At 45.7% G+C, this 16,662-nt stretch overlaps 5 non-coding genes across 5 annotated transcripts; all 5 read left to right on the top strand.

The window, feature by feature from the left end:
* Positions 1–12,439: 12,439 nt before the first annotated feature.
* On the top strand, positions 12,440–12,511 carry TRNAC-GCA (transfer RNA cysteine (anticodon GCA)). Its single transcript has one exon. It is a non-coding gene; the product is annotated as a tRNA-Cys (tRNA).
* A 505-nt stretch (positions 12,512–13,016) lies between these two features.
* TRNAC-GCA (transfer RNA cysteine (anticodon GCA)) lies at positions 13,017–13,088 on the top strand. Its single transcript has one exon. It is a non-coding gene; the product is annotated as a tRNA-Cys (tRNA).
* A 569-nt stretch (positions 13,089–13,657) lies between these two features.
* TRNAC-GCA (transfer RNA cysteine (anticodon GCA)) lies at positions 13,658–13,729 on the top strand. The gene has a single exon. It is a non-coding gene; the product is annotated as a tRNA-Cys (tRNA).
* A 1,049-nt stretch (positions 13,730–14,778) lies between these two features.
* On the top strand, positions 14,779–14,850 carry TRNAC-GCA (transfer RNA cysteine (anticodon GCA)). Its single transcript has one exon. It is a non-coding gene; the product is annotated as a tRNA-Cys (tRNA).
* A 1,049-nt stretch (positions 14,851–15,899) lies between these two features.
* Positions 15,900–15,971, top strand: TRNAC-GCA (transfer RNA cysteine (anticodon GCA)). Its single transcript has one exon. It is a non-coding gene; the product is annotated as a tRNA-Cys (tRNA).
* Positions 15,972–16,662: the final 691 nt, after the last annotated feature.

Here is a 16,662-nt window from a genome sequence, read left to right on the forward strand (position 1 = left end):
GATGTTGTTTTTAAAAGGGGGGGAGGGGCTGACAGCCGGGACGGCTGTGTACTACGAGGGGGGGCGGTAATGTGGTGGGTAATTGTTGGGCGTAATACGCCGCCACCACTGTGGTTGAGCTGGTACTTCCAGACAGGGCCCAACAGGGGGCAATAGCGAGTCCGACCAGTGACAAGCAGGACTCTTGGGTCAGGCATCCCGTGGGGGATGGTTGGGAACCGGAGGGAGACACCCCAGGACCCCGGGTGGAAGGCTGGGGGGGATTGCGCAACAATCCAGGTCCCTCGAGAAGGTTCCAGATGGGGGGCGTGGCCAGGGGAGGAGTGACCCTGGGAGCCCCATAAAAGCCGGACCCCAGAGCGGCTGAGGGAGTTCACCTCAAGCCGAAGTCAAGAAGCCGCCTGAAGATAGGACCCTGGACCCCAAGCCCCAACGTCCTTCTCAGGGCCGAGGCTCAGTCAGGCCAGTGGTCAATAAGCTAGGACCCTGAAGATCCCTCAACCCAACGTCCTTTTAAGGGCCAGGTCTGGATGGGCCAGGGTCGTGACTCGCACCTTTGCTGGGTCGAGTAAGCCTCCCCTAGGTCCCGCTAGCCGGAGGGCTATAGGAGCAGTTAGCCCCAGTGGCTAGGGTATGTTAGCCCGGAGGCTGTACCTCCCTAGGTTGTGGGTGGAAGGGGCCATAACCCCTTCATGTTAGGGACCTAGTGTTGTGTTACTGTTACGTTATAAAATAAACGTGTTGCCTCCTATGAAGACTCCGTCTCCATACAAACCCACTACACCTTTACAAAGAACCTGGAAATTGATCAAATAAATAAAACAAATTTCGACTTAAAACTTTCGTGACTGCAGGAATTAATATTCTATGGTCCTTTCGGTAAAGTCACGTAGATAGAAAAAATAACAATAAAATAATAATAATTAGGTGAATAAAAATATCACGACGTTTCTATCGCAATACAAGCAGTCGGTATCAGGAACAGGGAGGTTAGTCTCTAAGGTTTAGAGATGGGCGGGGCAGCAAATGTTAATGGTGGAGAAAGCTCCGACACCGGCAGTAGGTTTACACCAATCAAAGCATTGCACCTCGCTTCACACACCTACACTGCTCATGGTGGAGGTTGACAAGAAAACACAAATCAAGTCATAACCCAAAGTGGTTTATGACATCTTTCCAATGATTGCTGAATCTATAACCTTCCTTTCAGTTGAAATTGTCTATGTGTCTGTATATATGGATGGCTTCCTGACATGCAATATCCCGGCGTCTACAAAATAAGCTGTATCTGCGGCAGCAGTTACATTGGGGAAACTAAGCGACATGTCTGGGACCGTATCCGTGAACATAAGGCCGATTTGAAACATGGTTTGGACCTATACTTCTGCCGTGGCTGATTATTATTTTAATTCGGCTGGCTCACACGAAATGTATTTCTCTAAGATGATGGTACTTTGCAAGCCTACTGGCTATCAACAAAGATTCGTTCATGAAGCCATCCATATATACAGACACAGAGACAATTTCAACCGAGAGAAATTTTATAGACTCAGCAATCATTGGGAAGATGTCATCAACCACTTTGGGTCATGTCTTTATTTGTGTTTTCTTGTCAACCTCCACCGTCAGGAGTGTGGGTGTGTGCAGGGAGGTGCAATGCTTTGATTGGTGTAGACCTACTGCCAGTGTCGGGGCCCTCTCCTATATTAACATTAGCTGCCCAGCCCATCTCTAAACCTTTATAAACACCCTTTTGATTGGTGTAACCCTACTGTCGGTGTCGGAGCTTTCTCCTACATTAACATTAGCTGCCCCGCCCATTTATAAACCTTTATAAACAGCTTGCCCTCAGAGACTGACCTCCCTGTTCCTGATGATGATTGCTTGTGTTGCGATCGAAGTGTCATGATATGTTTATTCACTTATTTTTTTTTATTTTATTGTTATTTTTTCTATCTACGTGACTTTACTGGAAGATCCATAGCATATAAATAGAACAAAGCACTGCAATCGGAATCCATACAAAGATTGAACTCGTAGTAATCAGAATAATGAACACACATTTCTGAACCTGGCTTTCCAAATGATGCTGTCCATATTAACGGTGAATTTGTTTAGTTTGCTTGGTTTAATGTTAATTAGAGAGCGTTCGAAGCCACTTACCAAATGACTACTGAAATGTAACATAAACACCAACCTACAAGACAACCAATTGCAGGCTCTTTCAAACGATGTCTTTAACCCTCTCGCTGAACTGAAAACGCTGGGACTCAACGGAAACACATTGACGACTCTGCCACCTAGAGTGTTTGATGGACTGAACGCGTACTCGCAGCTGGACTCGTTGCTCGGCAGGGCCCTCTCATACTGGGGAGTGGCTCTGTGAGACTCAATGATGAGCCGTAGCTCGGTATGCCCATATATTATGTATGTTGAAGTGATGTTGAATTTATTTCACGCCTAGCCTATCCAACCGTGCGAATCGGAGGTGTGCGGGGGAAGGAAAACAAACTAAACACAAAAAGCAGTTCTCAATAAAATATGCTGGGGGTGGCTCTGTAAGGCTCAGTGATGAGCCAGAGTGAGCGCATGACGTGTCTTTTAGCCATTGCCGTTCTTGAAGACCTGTAGGGTGAGCGATGAAAGCTAATCAGTCCAATTTTATTTTATATACGAGGATGTTTCAATGAATACAAGTACGTTATTTCGAGAACAATTTTTTGAATATTGTGTTTATATGTTTAACACGTCGGCCTTCACGACCAATATCATCCATAAGAGGTTTTTGGGTTATATCACGTAAATATATAAATGTGTCGTTACAACCTGCCACCACACGACACAGCCAACTAGTAAGGGTTGTCACTTAAACAGAACATGCAAATTCGTCACTAGTACAGCACACCGGTGTGTTGGAGAACCAAGCCAAAACATTTACAAACTAAGTACGACGTTTTGCTAGTAATTACAACTAGCTTCATCAGGTGACAGCCAGCTTTGTAGAGAAGTCTTACTGTTTCGTTTCTTATGTAGTGACATAGAACGGTCACTACTGTGTTGGCCCGTACGAGGGCTGGGGGCCCCAAGGGGGTGCCTGGGGGGTCACGTGCTGGAGGGATCCGGACCTTCCCAGAGGTGGGGGAAGTGAGGCGTGTCCTGGGAAGGGAGGCGTGGCCTGGAGAGAGCCAGCCATGCCTGGGCAGAGCCGGCCACGCCAAAGCAGATATAAGCGTGGTGTGAACGGAGAGCAAGGCTGTTGTACTGTACTCCAAAGTGAAGACATCATCGGTCGTCAAGTCCCGAGTCGTCGTCCTGGGCCAGGCAGGCCGTTGCCTGCCTGGTCCAGTCTGTGTCGTGTTCCAGAGTGTTAGTGAGTTGAGGAAGGTGGTCACCACCTTATGTACAGTGTTATATTACTTACCGTTTAATAAATAGTGTTGCCTCCAAGCTGCGTGTGTGTGCACCTAATTCGAACCTACTACACTTATATAGAGGCGTAGATGTGTTTACCACCCTTCTGCGCTGTTGCCTGATGAAGCTAGTTGTAATTACTGGCGAAACGTCGTACGTAGTTTGTAAATGTTGCGGCTTGGCTCTCCAACACATCGGTGTGCTGTACTAGTGACGAATTGGCATGTTCTGTTCACGTGACAACCCTTACTAATTGGCTGTGTCGGGTGGTGGCGGGGTTTTAACGACACATTTATATATTTACGCGATCTAACCCAAAAACCTCTATTGTGGATGTGTTTGTATGGTTACATATTCTAGTCCAATGCTGTACAAAGGGCACTATCATTATCTTGTCACGTCAAGAATCAATTAGGAAACCTCGCAGACTAGTTCAGCCTGTGTATCAGCAAACGGCTGTGAAAGAGAAGTTCACGGAATTTCTGAACATCTCCTTACCATGCCCTCTTTATCTCTACCCAGTAGGCCGCCACGTTTTTCAAGCCCAGCTTAGGACTACCCGAAACGAAAACTATTAAACTAAACGAGTAAACTACGTTTTCTTTTATCAGGCAAGGCCTACTGAACTGTATATCTATTTTTCAGAAGCAACCTGGCCATCCATAAAGGGTGAGGACTTCTGCGCGCTGATGTTGAGTTCGGTCGTGAGAAGTCTCCAAACCACCGGTAGTGCGGAGGGGAAGGAGGAACTGCATTGGTCACAAGTTGAATCCACACACAGGCAAAGAGTAAATCATATCCGTGTGTAAACGTGACAAAATTTCGTGGGGTGGTGGAGGGGTAACGACAAGACACGTGGCATAAAACTACTGCAGCGTGGGTCTAAACAAAAACAACGTATTGGAAGGCCTATCACGCATCTATCCATCACACATGGATGGTGTTAAAGCTGTCGTTGACTTTAACGTATAAACTATCAACACATGTTCAGTGAGTGCCATTTATATTGCTAGACAATCACGTGTAGTGTACATTTAAAGCCAATAAAACGAACGTTAAACACATCTGCATTGTATTAGACGTGCATTATATATATTGCATTAATATGTAAGCACATCAACCTACAAGAGAACCAATTGCAGACTCTTCCGGCCGATGTCTTTAATGCTCTCGCTGAACTAAAAACGCTGGGACTGAACAGAAACGCGTTGACCGCTCTACCACCTGGAGTGTTTGATGGACTGAGTGCGCAGCTCGACTCGGTAGCTGGGCAGGGGCCGTCTCCGACTCTGGGATTTATCACTCACGGTGCAGAGTATGGTTGGTTGCCACCTTTTCGGGGTTTGGCCCTGGACGGTCAGAACAAAAAAACTTAGCATGTGTGTTCGGTCGGCAGGAATTAATTTGTACCGAGATCTGATACATTGCGTTGTGTTGAACTTTATTTCAGTAAACTGCACAGTTTTCATAGACATAGCCTGACTGAAAAATGTCCGGGTTTGGTCTGTGGAAAATGTGAAAACCTTACCTTGTACCTTTATTTGTTGTTACATCTTCAACGCTTTTTCGTTTAATAAGTTTTTTTTTTTATGTTTATGTATATGTAGTGACATCGGGGATGTCACTGTATGGTGCCGGCCCAGAAGGGTCGTGCCGTTTGATGTTCCTACATCGTGGACAGCACCGTGTCGGTGGCTGTGTGTAATACCATCCCTAGAGGGGCTTGGCGAGCACTGGGAAAGTGCAGGCTCCATGCACAGCGTGTGGTGGGGCCTCCACCGTGGGGGAGGGGGTGAGCGTAAGCCTAGGGGCAGGGTTGCCCAGGGCCATGGCACTCTGGTTGACCCCGTAAACACGTGATCCGGAATGTCCATGCAGGGGGCCCCAGGTGGGGGGACTAGGGGGTGATTACGTGTCCGGAGAGAGCTCTTGAAAAGGCTGGAGAGGGAACGAGAATGTTCGGGAGGGTGGGTGGGACCGAGGGCTGAGCGGCCCCGACCCGGAGGCAGTTCCCTGAGAGGGACCGGGGTCGCTGCATTCTGTAAGCTGGAAGCTCAACATTTACAAGCAGGAAGCTCTACGTCTCAAGCTGAAACTCTCCGTCTTACGAGGCAACCACGTGGTCGGAGACCCGAGTGAGAGATCGAGCCTTCGTAGCGGTAACTCGCTGTAGTCTGGTAAAGGGGCAGTTACCCCTTTGTGTTACGGCGTTACGGTGTTACAAATAAAAGTGTTGCCTCGAAAAGAAACGTCTGCGACTCAGTTGGACCCACTACATATAATGCACATAAACCTGCCAGGAAACCAATTGCAGACTCTTCCAGCTGATGTCTTTAATCTTCTCACTGAACTGAAAACGCTGGGACTGAATTCAAATGCCTTGACTCTTCTGCCACCTGGAGTGTTTGATGGACTGAACGCGCAGCTCGGCTCATAGGGCCGTCTCCTGCTGGGTGTCGCTTTGGGATGAGGCTCAGTGATGAAACTCAGTGAGGAGACTCAGTGATGAGCCATAGCTCGTTCGGACCGTATCTTGCTGGCGGTGACTCTGTGATGAGGCTCAGTGATGAGCTACTTGTGTCAGTATCCCTATTTTCGAACTGCAGTCTTGACTGAAGACCTCTAGGTTGAGAGATGAAAGAGTTTTTGTCAGATTGTTAAATCCCAATTTTGACATTGTGACCAAATCACTCAGAATGCGACAGATCTCGTCGGATCTAGGAAGCTGAGCAAGAGTTTAGCCGGGATGGTACTTGGCTGAGTGCCCGCTCAGCACAGTTTTTTTTTTTCCATATAAGTCAGCAGGGCTACGTCGTGGGTAGCAGCGGGCAATTCAGCAAAATGCATTGATGCTGTTGTTGGAGCACTCACTGCTTGCTCCCCCGCCTGCACCAACGACCCCCACAGAGCAGCGTGAAGACAAATAACCCGCGCGACCCACGCGGCGTGGTGGTGATGGCGGTGCTTGTGGGGGAGGCAGTATGGGGAACGGTAGTGTAGTAACGGTTAGCGTGCTGCCCTATGAACCTGGCGAACCGAGTTCGATTCTCGCTCACGGCCAACACCAGTGACGATTATGTGAACCGATCCTGAGCCTCCCCTAGGTCGACTCAGCCTCAAATCAGTACCTGGTGCGATGTGTAAACATCGCCACTGGGGAGACAAAAGCGGCCGGGCGTGGTGCTGGTCACCCACCCCCTCGTGTGCCTTTCCGGCTTTCATCGATGCTCGCTTACAGCACGTGCCCCAACAGTATGGTAAGGCTATAGGGAGATCTTTGTCTTTGGATATGGTTGTGGTTTAATTTTAAAAGATTTTATGAACACTGGGTTGTTATTTTGTTATATACAAACATTAATTGACAACAGGTTATAAGTTAAACGAAACCGTCATTGATGAAAATAGCTTCCATCCCGCAATGGATGAAAACCAGCTTATGATGATATCCTGTTTGTGAAATCTTATCTTTGTCTTTTGGATATGGTAATGCTTCTAGAATGCATCTGTTAAAGCAAGTAAAACAAAACTAATACAAATTTAAGGTGTATAATCTTGCTAAGAAAGTAGTCCGATTCAGCTGAATCATTGAGGAAGGGTGCCGTGCTGGCGTGATGTTAACTACCTCGCCTAGTATACAGGATGTCGTGGGTTTCATCCCGACTGACGCCCGCTGTATATTTTTAGGTTGCAGATCTCTCTCCCCGTGGCCGCGTGGGTTTTTTTTCCGGGTTCCCCGGTTTTTTTCTCCACATTCATCAACATGCGTTTAGAGTATTTGGCTGCTATACATTTCCACGTGATAAGCAACTTCGTTGAGCTATCATTTGTGACGGCCAGGTCGCTTCTGAAAAAAAAGCCACGTTGCTCAGTGGAGCCTTACCTGGTCAAATAAAAACAAACAAATTTGTCTACCCACCTTCGAGATTCATCACCAAGCCCACTGGCTGTGAGGGTTATGTTTTTATTTGCATTACATGTATTAAGCATGACATGTTAACACACGATGATGAAGCACTTACCGGTTATTAGATATGGCGCATTCAGTAATCATCATTGTCTGCATGAATTATATTATCTTCATTGTAAATCACAGTACAGATTATAGGCATGTAATCGTTCATACCAACGTCCAAAGCACATCCTGCGAAGCATAGAAATGGACAAAGAATCGAGGCTACGAAGTCGGGTCAAGTACAGGACACGGCGATATCTCGGACACACGACTAGCATGGTGACACGCAAGGACGGTGCTGGAAAGGGCACTCGAGGGTGCTAGTGGAGTGAAGGGGAAGGCTACGGTTGGACTGGAGTGTGCAGACATCAACCACTGATGAAAGAGCACTGCAAGGAGATGTCGGTGAAGGAAACGGTCATGGTTCAATTTCTCAAAAGGCCAAGGGACTAGAAGAATAATCCTGAAGAGGACCGACACATTTGTATCGTTTAGTTTATGTAAATGTATTGGCTGACCATTATTATCCAAATCAACACACACGTAGAGTTGTGCTCTGCTGATCGTTCCAACGTGATATCCATTTAAGCGGACATTCGTTGTTATCAGTCTGTTCTTGGTCCAATACAGATAGGGATATTTAGGGTATCGTCTAACATTCCTGAATGTAGGAAGAACAGCACTGTTATTCAAATGTATGAACGTGTCGAGACGCGGTGGATTGTACCCACGACGACTGTACAAAAGGTTGATCCATCATGCAACTGTATTCGGGGCTTGCGCTGGATCAACGACGTGTCTTATTAAAAAGTCGTTATAGGTTGCCCTGTACCGCGGAGCGCGACTCCCCGGGTGGTCCATGCACTCGCATTGAAGGCGCGTCCCCTCCAACCCCACGGCACTGTGGACGCCCTCCCCGACGAGCCGCGACTCCTCCGTGCCACCGGCCCCACGTGCGGCCGTCATCTCGAGCTTGGCAGCCGGTCATCACGACCACGTGGAAGACGCGGTGCAGCCCCACTGTGCGGCTGGAGTCGACGCTCTCAGAATCACCCAGCATCGTGACCTGCGTGGCGCAGTCGTCGGCGAAGAGCCTCGCGCACAGCCGGGTCCCGTTAATGAACGCAGAGTCATCGTCAGCCGATGGTTATTTCCATTCGCCCACTGCAGCGGGGCAACCGGCGGATGAGGATGACAGCAGCGCTGCCACCACGAGCAGCAGTAGCAGTAGCGAGGTCTTCATTTCTGCAGGAGCAGATCCCACAACTCTGAGGTGTCAGCGCTGGAGGAGGCCTGAGTACAGAATAAGAAAAAAAAGCCTAAGTGTTAAGCTAACTAAAACTGAGATCAGTTTCCTCGCCATCGCTGACATGGCTGACATCAGCAGAGTGGATGTCAACAATTTACAAACGGAAGCACATTGGCGGGCACCATGGGCCAATTCCCCACTCAGCAATAGGTTGCCCATCACTACAATGTGGAGTGTGTAGATAGTGACTAGATAGTTTATTACAATCTTCACATTGTTAAGAATAATGTATCAACCTAGATCAATTGCTTAATTAATTTACATATATACATTGCATACCTCATATTGTTTTGTAAAATGTGAAACATGTAAGATTAATACATTTTACAGAAAATGTATTTTAGTTGTTTCTCTTGAACAATGAAAAGTAGCGCCGTCTCCCTCCGTGTATCTGTGTCCTTCTGTTTCCGTTTCTCCCACTCTTGCCCTTTATCTCTATGTCTCTCTTTCTCTCTCACCATTTGCCTCTCTCTTTGTTTTCCCTCTCTCTCCATGACTCGTAAAGAGTGAATGGATAAGGAACCAACAGAAAATTAAGCTATTCCTCAATTTCCCACACATGGGCTCTGTGCATCATTCTAAATCTGTGTTACCTAGCGAAGAAGCCAGGAGAACTGGTGCCGTTATTCCAGTCGACTGGAGGCGAGATCACCGCTTCGTCTTGTAATGGGGCAGAAGCGAGCCGGAGCGCCGTGGTTGGTAGGAGTGAAAGTCTAAGCCAGACTGTTTCGGTACGGCAGTAGCCAGGGACAATTATAGTAGCAGGCAGTCTATACACATCTATATGTATAATTCACAAGTGTCCATCCAGTACGCTGTGGATTTCTGAAACGTCGCGTGGGAGGATAACTTGCACACACATGTGTAAAAGGTCTGCGAATATACATTGTTATCATAATGCACATGTTGAAACAAGGAATAAATGTGAACTTATTAATCAATCATAAATATGTACAATTATGACGTCCATCATTCCCCATGCACTCAGGCTCAGTTGGAACGGTCCAGTTCTGTGTGTGGAGGGGCGAGGGGGATTGTGGGGTAATGACACTGATTCATGGTGGAGGTGCGGATCCCACTTTCTCGCTGAGACTGGACTAGGGGTCGGCACGGTTTGAACCGACTCAAACTGGTTTCAAATTGAGCAATCCAAACCAAACCAGCGACGACTGAACCAAACCAAACCAAAACCAAACCAAACTAAGCTAAACCAAACCTCTTAAGTTGGCTTGAACCAAACTAGTTTGAGCCGGTTCCACCCTGTCCGAGCCAAACCGAGTCGGTTTTCGTAGCCCCAAACCAAACCGAACCAGTTCAAACAGAGCCAAACCAAACCGATTTGGTTCGGCTCAAACCGCGGTTTGGTGGTTTGAGCCAAACCGTGCCGACCCCTAGACTGGACTCCTTACCATGTGACTTAATCCCATCTGATATAATTTCGCTCATCCGATTATCACGGTTGGCTACGTAGGGTAAGAAAGAAGTTCAACATACATACATTCATGCAAGAGGACGGGACATCACATGTTATTTTCAGTTACTCATCTGTTGTCTTCACTCCTTTAAAATAGGAGCGAACGAGATCCACTTTGCTTCTGAACAGAAAATCGAGTGGATAACAATATTTACAATGACATCTTTAATCTGAAGGCTATTTATCCTTACGAAAGAAGACTCGTCGATGCAATCCTTTGAACTTAAACATCTTCTCAAACAGCACATGCATGTAGCAACCCTTCATGGAGAAAATGCATTCGATACAGTAGAGTGGGCATTTCTCTGCCATGTGTAATGCGGGCGTAAACGGCCTCGTGGTTATGACGTCACGGGGAGGAGGAGTTAGGTCACGTGAGAGAGAGGGGTGAGGTCTTAAGGGAGAGATACCTGAAGAGACGGGAGAGTGTTGGAGATAGAGACAGAGTGAGGCCACCCAGGGCGGAGGTTGGAGAGTGGCGAGATCGCCACACACACAGTAAGACTCGGCACCGTCGGCCAGCGGTGACTGAGCACGGAGGAACGGGGAGCAGCGGTGGAGCTGCAGTGAGAGCAGCCGGAGGACTGCACAGGGGACCTGCAGCGGAGCTGCAGGAGCGAGAAAGGCTACGGGAGCGAAGGCAGCTGTGGAACTGCCAAGCGGGGAGGCTCTGAGCGAGGGCCGTGTGGGACAAGTGTAATGAACCCAAATAAAGGACAACGGAGACAGACCCAGTGAACGAGTCCTTTATTACAATGTAAGAAATGTAATTTCCAGATCAGTTTTTTTATTTCACTTATGCAAGCTCCCCTACAGCCGTACGGCTGGTCACCGCTGGAAACCCCGTCGTAAATCGGATTGTTGTAAATCAGACCATATTTTCCAATAGACAGCAGAAATAGAAAAAATATGGCTTGGCCAATGTGTCTTCCTTTTATCAGTCACGTCTATCAAGGTTTAATAGGTGACAAGAAAATCCACAAACATACTTGAGAATAACAAACGCTCCACGCTAAGTCACATCAGAAACCAGATGTGTCGTAAATCAAGTTTATGCGTCGTAAACCGATTCACGTAGCTTTATATAAACGCTGCAAATGTGGGAAGGTTGTAAATCGTAGGCCTCCTGCATTGTTGTTCACTCAGTTTAACGCGTAATAGAAGGCTTTCTCAACCAATATCCATAATAAAGTTTTTTTTGGATTAGATTAGATTAGTAAGAATAATGTTTCGTTTAACCTGCCACCACACGACATCCAAATCAGGTTTGTCACATAAACAAAATGTTCCAATTAGTTACTTATTGGAACGTTTAGTTACTACTTTTACTCCCTCTATTAAAGACCGAAAAAGGAAGACTTATTCTGACAATCCTGGCTCATCGCCTAATAAAGCTGGTTGCTGTCATCACCAGCGAAACTTCACGAGGTCCTCGAATCGTCCATGTCGTTTGTTTATTCTCCAAACGCACAAGCGGGTGGGCTGAAATAGCAAATAATTGGCACGTTTTGTTTACACGACAAAACCTTGCTAATTGGTATATCGGGTGGTGGCCGCTTCAACAAGTTCATATTTACGTGCTCTAACCCAAAAATAAAAAAAAAACTTTTTCATGGATCTGATATTATTCACGTGCTCGTGTGTGCCTTAGGGCGAGAGCACGCAGGCTTTTTGCTTAGCGCGTAGCGGAGCATTCAGTCCCGCAGGCCTCCACGAGGTATTGCGAGAAAACGGGAAAAAATGTTTTATTGTGAAATGTAATTGTGGTATAAATACTGATGACAATAATCATTTACCAATACACGCCATTCGCAATTTCTCATTCTTTCGCATGGAATCATTGCAACACATTAAAGATGTAAAGTTCGATTTGTTATTGACACAATTGTCTGTTCAGACGCAGAGTGGTGTAACGGTGCATTCTTTTGGGACATGCTTTCCCTTCATCACTAGAGAAGTATTTTTGAAAGAAAACACCCATGAATGTCTTCAGTTTCTTTGTGATTTAAAAAAAATCATTACGCATTTTAAGTCACGTGAAGACTTTTTCTAAGCATCTAACTTACATACACAATACTCTGCAACTTGTATAAAAATACATTTCACTTTCCCAAAGGTTGATGTAATGAATGCAATTCTGAAAATCAAATGAGATAATGTGACTCAGTTCCTATTATATCCTCTAAAAGACTTGTTCATGGTGGTTGTGGACTGGTGAAGTCGATCATTTGTTTGCTGGGAAAATGAGCTAAATAATTGATGCAAGATTGTGTCAAAATGTGTAGTATTGAATGGGGGTGAAGCTCAGAGGTAGAGCATTTGACTGCAGATCAAGAGGTCCTTGGTTCCAATCCAAGCACCCCCTTTTCTTGTTCGTGAATTTTGTCTTTCTTGGGAAATGTATCTTTGGCAGAACCATTTATATCGGGCAAAGACATGCACGAGGATATCAATTTGACGACATAGAAATCGCTCCACCTTTAAGAACACATCGTCTATTTCTACTTTGCTTTCCCTTCATTACTAAAGAAGTATTTTTGAAAGAAAACACCCATGAATGTCTTCAGTTTCTTTGAGATAAAAAGGAAAAATCTTTACGCATGTAAGGTCACGTGAAGACTTTTCCAAAGCATCTAACTTAGATACACAATACTCTGCAACTTGCATCAAAATACATTTCACTTTCCCAAATTTGTATGTAATGAATGCCATTCTGAAAATCAGATGAAATAATGTGACTGAGGTCCAATTATATCCTCTAAAAAAATTGTTCATGGTGGTTGTGGACTGGTGAAGTCGAGAATTTGTTTGCTGGGAAAATGAGCTAAAATATTTGATTCAAGATTGTGCCAAAATGTGTAGTATTGCATGGGGGTGTAGCTCAGCGGTAGAGCATTTGACTGCAGATCAAGAGGTCCTTGGTTCAAATCCAAGCGCCCCCTTTTCTTGTTCGTGAATTTTTTCATTGGCAAGACCTCTGCTGGAGTGCAAAAACATGCATAGAAGTATCAGTTTAAATAAAGAAGAGAAATTGCACCTCTTTTGCTTGACATTTACGTTATCATGCGAAAAGTTTATTTTTTATCTTCCATAATTGTCTTTAGTTTCTTTTCGACTTTTAATTAAAAACAATCTTCAAGCTTATTTATGTCACGCAGAGACTTGTCCAAACCATCACACTTAACACACAAAACTGTTTAACGTATCTTACAAAAGAATCTCACTTTCCCCAAATATGATGTTTTGAATCCCATTCTGAAAATCATATTAGATGATGGGAATGAGGCCGAATTATATTCACGCAAAAGCCATTTTCATTTTGGTTGTGTAATGTCGAAGTCGAAAGTTTAATTTCGGGAAAATGTGCTCAAAGTGTGAGATTCAAGTGTAATTATATCCTCTAAAAGACTTGTTCATGGTGGTTGTGGACTGGTGAAGTCGATCATTTGTTTGCTGGGAAAATGAGCTAAAAAATTGATTCAAGATTATCTCAAAATTTCTAGTATTGCATGGGGGTGTAGCTCAGAGGTAGAGCATTTGACTGCAGATTAAGAGGTCCTTGGTTCAAATCCAAGCGCCCCCTTTTCTTGTTCGTGAATTTTTTCATTGGCAAGACCTCTGCTGGAGGGCAAAAACATGTGTAATAACAGCCACAGAGGGTTCACGTGGGGATTGGCTTGCCGGTCCTGCTTGTAGCCAATAAGGGTTGAGATAGGGACCATGGCCCATGCGTCATCATGACAGGCCATCAGGGGGATGGGCTTAGCCATTCGGGGCCCCAGCTAATGGGGAGCCGGATGAGGGGCGTGGTCCCGGGATTGACAGGGAACCATCGAGAATGGTCGGAGCTGTCCATGGATGATTTGCTAGGGGAACCACGTGACGAAGGTGTTAAGAGCGAGGGGAGGAGAACGATCGGGAGCAGACTGGAGCAGGAGGAGAGCAGGGTCACGCGCGGACGGGGCCGGGGTTTGCCACGTGCACGGCGGGGACTTAGTGGGTGGTCTGTCCTCTCTCCGTTGTCTGCCAGCAACGGAGAGTGAGTGAGCAAGGTGTATCGTGAAGTGAAAATAAAAAGGACCGATTCCGAAGCCGTCTCCTGAAGGATTATTACACATGCATAGAAGTATCAGTTTAAATAAAGAAGAGAAATTGCACCTCTTTTGCTTGACATTTACGTTATCATGCGAAAAGTTTATTTTTTATCTTCCATAATTGTCTATAGTTTCTTTTCGACTTTTAATTAAAAACAATCTTCACGCTTATTTATGTCACGCAGAGACTTGTCCAAACCATCACACTTAACACACAAAACTGTTTAACGTATCTTACAAAAGAATCTCACTTTCCCCAAATATGATGTTTTGAATCCCATTCTGAAAATCATATTAGATGATGGGAATGAGGACGAATTATATTCACGCAAAAGCCATTTTCATTTTGGTTGTGTAATGTCGAAGTCGAAAGTTTAATTTCGGGAAAATGTGCTCAAAGTGTGAGATTCAAGTGTAATTATATCCTCTAAAAGACTTGTTCATGGTGGTTGTGGACTGGTGAAGTCGATCATTTGTTTGCTGGGAAAATGAGCTAAAAAATTGATTCAAGATTATCTCAAAATTTCTAGTATTGCATGGGGGTGTAGCTCAGAGGTAGAGCATTTGACTGCAGATCAAGAGGTCCTTGGTTCAAATCCAAGCGCCCCCTTTTCTTGTTCGTGAATTTTTTCATTGGCAAGACCTCTGCTGGAGGGCAAAAACATGTGTAATAACAGCCACAGAGGGTTCACGTGGGGATTGGCTTGCCGGTCCTGCTTGTAGCCAATAAGGGTTGAGATAGGGACCATGGCCCATGCGTCATTATGACAGGCCATCAGGGGGATGGGCTTAGCCATTCGGGGCCCCAGCTAATGGGGAGCCGGATGAGGGGCGTGGTCCCGGGATTGACAGGGAACCATCGAGAATGGTCGGAGCTGTCCATGGATGATTTGCTAGGAGAACCACGTGACGAAGGTGTTAAGAGCGAGGGGAGGAGAACGATCGGGAGCAGACTGGAGCAGGAGGAGAGCAGGGTCACGCGCGGACGGGGCCGGGGTTTGCCACGTGCACGGCGGGGACTTAGTGGGTGGTCTGTCCTCTCTCCGTTGTCTGCCAGCAACGGAGAGTGAGTGAGCAAGGTGTATCGTGAAGTGAAAATAAAAAGGACCGATTCCGAAGCCGTCTCCTGAAGGATTATTACACATGCATAGAAGTATCAGTTTAAATAAAGAAGAGAAATTGCACCTCTTTTGCTTGACATTTACGTTATCATGCGAAAAGTTTATTTTTTATCTTCCATAATTGTCTTTAGTTTCTTTTCGACTTTTAATTAAAAACAATCTTCACGCTTATTTATGTCACGCAGAGACTTGTCCAAACCATCACACTTAACACACAAAACTGTTTAACGTATCTTACAAAAGAATCTCACTTTCCCCAAATATGATGTTTTGAATCCCATTCTGAAAATCATATTAGATGATGGGAATGAGGCCGAATTATATTCACGCAAAAGCCATTTTCATTTTGGTTGTGTAATGTCGAAGTCGAAAGTTTAATTTCGGGAAAATGTGCTCAAAGTGTGAGATTCAAGTGTAATTATATCCTCTAAAAGACTTGTTCATGGTGGTTGTGGACTGGTGAAGTCGATCATTTGTTTGCTGGGAAAATGAGCTAAAAAATTGATTCAAGATTATCTCAAAATTGCTAGTATTGCATGGGGGTGTAGCTCAGAGGTAGAGCATTTGACTGCAGATCAAGAGGTCCTTGGTTCAAATCCAAGCGCCCCCTTTTCTTGTTCGTGAATTTTTTCATTGGCAAGACCTCTGCTGGAGGGCAAAAACATGTGTAATAACAGCCACAGAGGGTTCACGTGGGGATTGGCTTGCCGGTCCTGCTTGTAGCCAATAAGGGTTGAGATAGGGACCATGGCCCTTGCGTCATTATGACAGGCCATCAGGGGGATGGGCTTAGCCATTCGGGGCCCCAGCTAATGGGGAGCCGGATGAGGGGCGTGGTCCCGGGATTGACAGGGAACCATCGAGAATGGTCGGAGCTGTCCATGGATGATTTGCTAGGAGAACCACGTGACGAAGGTGTTAAGAGCGAGGGGAGGAGAACGATCGGGAGCAGACTGGAGCTGGAGGAGAGCAGGGTCACGCGCGGACGGGGCCGGGGTTTGCCACGTGCACGGCGGGGACTTAGTGGGTGGTCTGTCCTCTCTCTGTTGTCTGCCAGCAACGTAGAGTGAGTGAGCAAGGTGTATCGTGAAGTGAAAATAAAAAGGACCGATTCCGAAGCAGTCTCCTGAAGGATTATTACACATGCATAGAAGTATCAGTTTAAATAAAGAAGAGAAATTGCACCTCTTTTGCTTGACATTTACGTTATCATGCGAAAAGTTTATTTTTTATCTTCCATAATTGTCTTTAGTTTCTTTTCGACTTTTTATTAAAAACAATCTTCACGCTTATTTATGTCA

The sequence above is a fragment of the Lampetra fluviatilis genome, chromosome 58 (genome assembly GCF_964198595.1).
Source record: "Lampetra fluviatilis chromosome 58, kcLamFluv1.1, whole genome shotgun sequence".
NCBI classification, from domain to species: Eukaryota; Metazoa; Chordata; class Hyperoartia; order Petromyzontiformes; family Petromyzontidae; genus Lampetra; species Lampetra fluviatilis.